Source organism: Symphodus melops (genome assembly GCF_947650265.1).
Source record: "Symphodus melops genome assembly, chromosome: 13".
Classification (NCBI taxonomy): domain Eukaryota; kingdom Metazoa; phylum Chordata; class Actinopteri; order Labriformes; family Labridae; genus Symphodus; species Symphodus melops.
Window position 1 is genome coordinate 2827141 of NC_136703.1, and position 6000 is coordinate 2833140.

A 6000-nucleotide genomic window follows, 5' to 3' on the forward strand; every position below is an offset into this window, starting at 1 on the left:
GAAGGAGCAGTAATGTGTGCTCACATGGTCTTCCATCCCACACTGCATGGACCATACATCATCTTAGTTTAGCATGAAGAGGCCTGTCATGTCAGCTCTCTTTTTCATACAGCTGATGCGGCGGGTGTCGGATGTTTGAGTGCCTCTTCGTTATTCATGCAGCCGGAGCAGAGCGGCACAGCGGGGCAGAATGGATTATACATACTGTTTATAGTGACTCTTTTAGGTTTGACAAGCTGAGAGGCCCTCTTGGGAATTCCTGGCTTTGCGTGCCACTTTCACGTGTCTCAGAGCATTACATTACTTTCTTATACTCTCAACACTTATTATTCATGGCAGATCGCAACAGATTTACTTCTATGCTCTGAATTCAAAATACATCGAACTGTTACATAAAGAACCAATACTTTTCTCTAGAGTTTCTAACTTCCACCAAACACTTTCTCAAATTAGTCAAGTAAACTTTATTTATATGGCACATTTATAACAGTCGAGACGGACCATAGCGCTGTGCAGTAAGTTTATTAAAATACATTCATCCAACCATCATAAAGAAACGTACAAGCAAATTTAAAAATAAGTCAAAACGCTGAAAAAAGTAAAAGTTCTGTTAAACTTTTGAGTTGTGGCAGCAGATCTTATATTAAAAGGTCGTTTGTTTCCAGGTGCTGCAGCCGCAGCAGAAAAGGCTTGATGGTCCAGGAGCAGCTGGTTGAAGGACCTCAGTGATCTGAATGGAGCAGGAACATGGAGAAGTTCACAGAGGCAGTGAGGTTTGATTTAAAAGCAGTTAACCGCTGGATGAGAGGGGAAGCTTCTGGACCCACACCACATGTGAAACAGTCATCACACCTTTGATTTCCTTACACTCTTCTGCCTCTTGAGTTCTCTTCATATAGGAAATGATGTTGTGCGGTCGATCTAGTTTCCTTTGGAGCCCTCTGAGAAGCAGCCAAACATCTGTACGTGTGCGGCTGATGGTGTGAAGCAGGAAATCTGCTGGTCCTTAAGAGTTTATCAAATCCAAAAACAGGCGGCTCAAATGATTAGTGTGTGAATTTAACATCTGTGACCAAACGCTCTGTAATGATCCTTCTTATGTCACACTCTCCTGTTAAACCACTTTGAGAAAAAGTCTCAGTGTTATGATCGAGTTATACGCTGTCGAGAAACATAAACAGCATCTGGCCGTCAGAGCGCGCACACACACACACACACACACACACACACACACACACACACACACACACACACACACACACACACACACACACACACACACACACACACACACACACACACACACACACACACACACACACACACACACACACACACACACACACACACACACACACACACACACGGGTTCGTCTCCTGTATGTTTCAGAACATGATGTTTGTGCTGAACCCAAAGTAAGACGCTGGAGGAGCGTTATGTCATCAGGCTTTCATGCTGCTGACGACAATGTGAACAAACATGACAGTGAGGAGTGAGACGCTCCGTGAGCATGCAGGGGGCTGCACAGAGGTCACAGAGCTGATAACACACGTGGTGACCTCTCCTGTAAGATGTTCCATCAATATTGACCAGTAAACAGGAAGAAAACAGGGACAACATATGACTGAAGCTTTAGTGCAAGTTGTTTTTTTCTTAGGTAAACTGTGGCGATCTATAAATTGCTCAAAGGGAGCAAACAGAGAGCGCACAGAGGATGACAGTTCAGTCATATAAAAAGATATTCTTCACTGTGCTGCAGTAATGCAATGACCCCTGAATGCCTCGGTCCATATCATCCGTTTGACCCTCTGCCACGGTGACCCATTACCCATGACGCACTCAACTGTGCAGACAGACGGACAGACAGTACGACCGCCAGACGAACCACGACCGCCAAAGAGAGACAGGCTGGGCGCCAAGAGGTCACCGCTACAACGAGCCCGAGCGTATCTTCGCCAAAGAGAAACTGCCTCACTCCGCATATTTAACCAACATCACATTTAGCTCCATGAAATGATTGTCTTTGTTTATTTTTGTCGGCATGGATCAAAGCCTTTAAGAGGGAAACTACATCCAGAGTATAAGCTCCTTACAGCACATGATTTTCTTTTGCTACTTTATATAAGCTGCAATAGTCATAATCATCTTTACTTCTCTGCATCCTCATTATTACAAAGTGTAAAAACAAATCTAAACAAGCGTCCTCACTGGAAGAATGACTGCAGGTTACAAATATGAACTCAAGTTTTACAAACTGTCTTTAATATTCAAAAGATTCCTTTCAATAAAAACCAGCTTTCAGAGAGATTTCTGCTCCTCAGCTCGCTTTCTTCAGATCCTCCGAGGATTGATGTCAGAGCTTTAACGCCGAAGCCACAAACACTTGATACTAAGGGCTCGATGCAGGAACTAAAACGCCGGCCCTTTCAGGGTAAATGATGGGCAATTCAAAATAATGTCTCTTCATTTCACTGGTTAGCAGAGAGGTGGAGCTGAAATGTGCATTTCATTTTAGCTCGGTTAAAGGTGGTGGCATTGACATTTCTTCTGTGTTTGTGTGTTACTCCTCTGATGTCACAAGCTACAACTCTAAGCCTTTAAAACCCCAGGTACATGTTTGTATCAACAGAACAAAAACACCAAATGAATACCTACTTTACAGTAACTGCTAATCTCAGAAAGCCATGAAATTGGAAAGGTTAAGTCTAAATTAAATAGTGTTCAGATCAGGCTCTTCCTTCTAACTGCTGCTTGTTTTTCCTTCAGGCTGTAAACAAGCACATTTGAAGTAGATTTTCACTGATTGCACTCTGGATAGCAACCGCAGAAGCAGAGTTACATAACCGCATAATGTGCTGAAGCAGAAAACAACAACAACATTTTGGTTACACAGGCTTAAAAAGGCAACTGAAAGAGTACCGAACTGCTAAGCTAACCAAAGGATTTACTTGGCTTTCATCGTTTTTTAACCCGTCGTCATTAATTAGGCTCTGGATACGCTCCAGTGTCCAACCTGCCTCCTGAGCCAGGAGCAGACTGACCAAAAAAAAAAAACCCACTCCTTGTGGTGAGGACATCCAAGAATGCAGCACCAAGCCCGATCATGAATAGGCACAGTTTGGTCAAAGTTTGGCACGGTGCGTCAGAGTGGCTATTCTGAGGCCCGGGAACATGATTGAACCAGTCAGCCTCCAGCCAAGTTTGAGCCCTTTGTGGCATCATTAAGGCAGGAGTCCACAAAAAAAAACAACAGACCATCAAAAGGAACATCTTGACCACCCCGCAGCGCTTGGCAGCAGCGCAGCAGTTTACCAAGAAGAAGTTTGCTGTTTAGAAAGTGTCTGATTGGGTGTGTGGATGTGGTGCCCTGAGCGGCAGAGAAGGGGCCAACAGAGAAAGACAAACAGTTGGAGAGGGGGCGGGGGGTTTGGCCAAAATCAGTTATGCCAAAGCGACACTGAGAAAGAGGGGAAAGGCAGAGTTTCAGAGTTTCACAGCAGGTTTACTCATTAACCAGCAGAGCGACCAGTTCCACACAATGGATTCTGCTCACGCTCAGATTTGGTGTGATGTATGTCACACTGGATTTGGTGCGGGGCCAATATTTTTTTTACCCAGTCGCCCTCGGACTTTGATGTTGAAGAGGTGAAATCGGGTCAGTCAGGCGTCAGGGCAGCCACACATGCTGAGTGTGACGCAAAACGGCTTATCAATAGATCACAAGGGAAGCGTGCAGGGTGGCAGGAAGGCGGGGCTTATCAACACAATAGGTGGCAATGGATTGTTGGGTTTTTCATTCATAATGAGCTGAATTCTGACCAATCACACCGCTGTGTTTTTATGAGACAACATTTCAGATTCTTTCCTTTATTTTGCTTTTTTTTTTAGCTCATTTACCTCTTTTGAAAAATTTCAAAAAAATTCCAAGTTAGATTTAAATTTCCGCTTTCGAAGAAATTGAAAAAAAAGGCTCCAACGACAAGGATTTCCCATATTCCCAAAATGTTCTGATACTTTCAAAACAGCTTGACTTCATCCGGTTGGCTGCAGACCTGAATGTAATGCTTGCAATAAAATCCTTGGTTGCAAATGTGCCAGACCAAAATGTCCACCGAAGTGCTTGTTTTAGCCAATTACAGGGCTCTAATGTTAGAATAAGTGTCAGTCAACACAGCTACAAAACCCCTGAAGAGTGAAACCTTTCTGTTACAGAGACGGATTCTTTTCAGAAACAAGAAAAGCGCCGTCGCATCACAATCTGCAAGTTGTCAGATTCTAATAACAAATGGAGCTCAGGGAAGTTTCTGGTCTACTGCTACCTCGTTCAGTTATTTTCTATGTTTTGTGTTCAGCCAATAAAGACGCTACAGTAACACAAAATCACAAACAAACCAGCTTATCATAGACCAGCAATTACTGAGTCCTGGAAGGTAAAATAAGAGTTTTTTTAATGGAGTCTGGTGGTCATGAAACAAATATCTAATCCATTAATAAATATACATCTATCCCTGCTACATCTTATTAATGAATCTATATACCACATATCAACCCCCCACCCTGAACCTCTACCACAGATCAACCCCTCATCTGAACATCTACCACATATCAACCCCCCACCCTGAACCTCTACCACAGATCAACCCCCCACCCTGAACCTCTACCACATATCAACCCCTCATCTGAACATCTACCACATATCAACCCCCCACCCTGAACCTCTACCACAGATCAACCCCCCACCCTGAACCTCTACCACATATCAACCCCTCATCTGAACATCTACCACATATCAACCCCTCATCTGAACCTCTACCACATATCAACCCCCCACCCTGAACCTCTACCACAGACCAACCCCCCACCCTGAACCTTTACCACAGATCAACCCCTCACCCTGAACCTTTACCACAGATCAACCCCCCACCCTGAACCTCTACCACAGATCAACCCCCCACCCTGAACCTCTACCACAGATCAACCCCCCACCCTGAACCTCTACCACAGATCAACCCCCCACCCTGAACCTCTACCACATATCAACCCCCCACCCTGAACCTCTACCACATATCAACCCCCCACCCTGAACCTCTACCACATATCAACCCCCCACCCTGAACCTCTACCACATATCAACCCCCCACCCTGAACCAGTAGCTCAGCCCGTAGGTCCTTGGTTTGGGAGATGCCAGACCACTTCCTGGGCACTGCTGAAGTGCCTTTGAGCAAGATAACGACCACAGAGTGTAAAAACCTTTCCCCATGTGGGATCAATAAAGTAAATCATCTTCTCTCCTCGATCACCTTTCACACACCCACCCACACGTTGGTAGCTGCAGATTCCTACACTTTTGTTTTCTTTATTATTGTCTTCACTGTGTTTGTTTAATTAGCTTAATTCTGGCTTCCACCGTGTTAGATTATTACACGTCTGTCTCTGAACTCCTCCACACGGTGTTTTGCATGCTTCATGTTTTCACAAAGTAAAATATATTCAACATCTCTGTAGGGAGCCTTTGTGTCAGTGCTGTTGGACACATTTTAAAGGAGATTCTGAGCCTGTCTGTGACAAAGGAAATACTGGACTGGACCTTTACATATACTCCTCATTAGCACAACAACACATTTTCTAATAAGGCCAAGGTTAAAAATGCCCAAGCTCTCCGCTGTGAATGATATTCTAAATATTCTGAAAAACCAGCCTTCACTTTCTGATGCATATTCTACTCCATGTGAAACTTTTTTTTCAGTCAAATTAAGCATCTGGCTCTTATGGTAATGTAGGTCTAGAGGTTGTCACAGAGAGAGAACACAAAAGAGTGCAGAGAGACGATGGAGAATATGAATTAGGGGAGGCAAATGGAGGGCAGCACGGCAGGAGAAGCTTTACTCGTGAAAAGAACCGAGGGCTGCTACTCATTCATCTAAAGGCTAAAACATTTCAGAAACTCTCCGGTGATTCTAATCCTGTTACCAATACACACACACACACACACACACAC

At 44.2% G+C, this 6000-nt stretch overlaps 1 protein-coding gene across 1 annotated transcript in view; it reads right to left on the reverse strand.

Moving 5' to 3' along the window:
* LOC306834540 (vitamin D3 receptor A) overlaps positions 1 to 6000 on the reverse strand; it is an 81040-nt gene that overhangs the window by 18362 nt on the left and 56678 nt on the right. The gene's annotated exons all lie outside the window — the stretch shown is intronic.